The sequence below is a fragment of the Pelodiscus sinensis genome, chromosome 18 (assembly GCF_052426305.1).
Source record: "Pelodiscus sinensis isolate ZL-2025 chromosome 18, ASM5242630v1, whole genome shotgun sequence".
Lineage (NCBI taxonomy): Eukaryota > Metazoa > Chordata > Testudines > Trionychidae > Pelodiscus > Pelodiscus sinensis.
In genome coordinates, this window is record NC_143069.1 from 20,477,971 (window position 1) to 20,479,913 (window position 1,943).

Sequence of the window (1,943 nt, forward strand, 5' to 3'; positions counted from 1 at the left end):
AGCTGGGCCTTTTTATTTCGGACCCATCCGAAGACGTCAGCCGGCTGGCCCGGGAGGGGGTGCACAGCCTGTATCAACTCCTCCTGCACCACAGGGGTAAGGAACCCAGCCGGGACCTGGGCCCCAGGGACACCCTGAGGGTGCCGGCGGCGGGGGGAGGGGACCCAGCCCTTTTCCCCCAGACTGGCCCAAGGGGGGATGCGTCCCTCTGTGTTCCCCTCCTTCTGCCCCCTGTGCCCCTCCATTTGCCCAGGGATGCCTGCAGGGACCCGTGGGAGGGGAAGGGCTCAGACCTGCCAGCAGAATGACCCTGTTGTGTCTCTTGCAGGCCTCAACATCCACCAGGCAGAGGACCTGTGGTGCAGACACTACTACAAAGAAAGATGGGTCCTGGCTCACAGCAACAGCGTGCGGGTGGGAGAGGTAAGGACGCGCTGCCAGGGCAGGGCAGGGCTCGGGGGTGGGGCTGGCTGGGGCCCTCGTGGGGGTAGGAGGGTCTTGGGGGCAGGAGGAAGCTGTGACCTGGGGCAGGGGTTGGGGTGCCGGGTGAGGAGAGCGTCTGGGTGCAGGGTCTGGAAGGGAGTTTGGGGGAGGAGGAAGCTGTTTTAGCCCCAGGAGTTGGGGCCGGGCTCTGGGCCGTCAGCTGAAACCTCCTGTGCTCTTGATTCCAGGTCTTTGGGCAGCTCTTCACAGCAGAGCAGGAGAAAAGCTTTTTGGACAAGGCTCTGCTCGCTGCCCGCTCCCCCCTGCGGCGCCCCAGCCAGGCCGGGCTGGTCCTGGCCCACGCCCTGCATGGGCAGGCCCATCAGCTCCTGGAATACATGGTGAGCAGCCGGAGCAGATCAGGAGAGTGGGGCAGGGCCAGGGTCTCCTTCCCATCCCCTCAGGGAGTCCCCCGCCCCTTTCCTCAGGCTGCCCCCACCCCACGTCCCTGCTGGCAGAATCCCTCCTGCCCCTGCGAGCGTCCCTGGGGGTGGGGAGGCTCTGAACACAGAAACTGTCCTAGGAGGCGGGAGGGGGCCGAGGTGTCAGGAGCTCGGGGGGGGGGGGGTCAGGAGCTCACCCTGCGGTCCTGACGGGGGGTGACCAGAGAGCAGGGTGGAGGAGGGTGGAAATGCTGGGGGGCCGGTTCCCCTGAGTCCCCAGGGATGAATGTGACGGATTCTGCTTCCCTTGCAGCAGGAAGACACCCAGTGAGAGCAGCAAGAGCTGAGGAGCCAGCAGCTGCGTCCCCCTCCCCCCAACCCTCCCAATTGTATTGAATTGTATTTACATTCTCATTAAACAATGTTTCAAAAAACATTTGGATCAGGCTTGGTCAATAATTTGTAATGGGGGGGCCATTTTGGCAACTGATCAAGGGCCACATTTCTACCGAGGGCTTTGGGGTCTGGGACGGGGTGGTTGGGTGCAGAAGGGAGCTTAGGGGTGGAGCCTGGGTGCAGGGGGGGGGTATGATCTTGGGCGGTGGATAGGGGTGCAGGGTCCAGGAGGGGGTATGGGCGCAGGAGAGGACTCTGGCCTGGGGGAGGGGCTCTAGAGGGGTGCAGGGTCAGGGAGGGAGCTGTGACCTGGGTGAAGGGGGAGCAGAAGGTTTGGGGGAGGGGGTGCGGGTGCCAGAGAGGAGTCTGGCCTGGGGGAGGGGTGTCGGGGGGTGCAGGGTCAGGGAGGGAGCTGTGATCTGAGGGAATGGGGGACGCAGGTTCAGGTGGTCGCCTGGGACAGGCAGTCGGGGAGGGGACGTGGGCGCCAGGGGAAGGCTCTGGCTGCGGAGGTGCCTACCTAGGCAGCTGCGTATGGGGGAACCCGACTGTCACCTGAGGGGATGGGGGAGCTCAATTTTCAACTGTGGGGAATGGAGGAAATACTGTGGAGTGGAGGGAGCGAGATGGGGGGGGCTGAATTGTTCCCGGAGGGGAGATCTCCCTGGCTTGGGGGGGGGG

At 64.5% G+C, this 1,943-nt stretch overlaps 1 long non-coding RNA gene across 1 annotated transcript; it reads left to right on the top strand.

Annotated features, from left to right (window-relative positions):
- The first annotated feature begins 327 nt into the window (after positions 1 to 327).
- LOC149523278 (uncharacterized) lies at positions 328 to 1,253 on the top strand. Its single transcript, XR_016347118.1, has 3 exons — positions 328 to 423; positions 672 to 824; positions 1,180 to 1,253. It is a non-coding gene; the product is annotated as an uncharacterized LOC149523278 (long non-coding RNA).
- Positions 1,254 to 1,943: the final 690 nt, after the last annotated feature.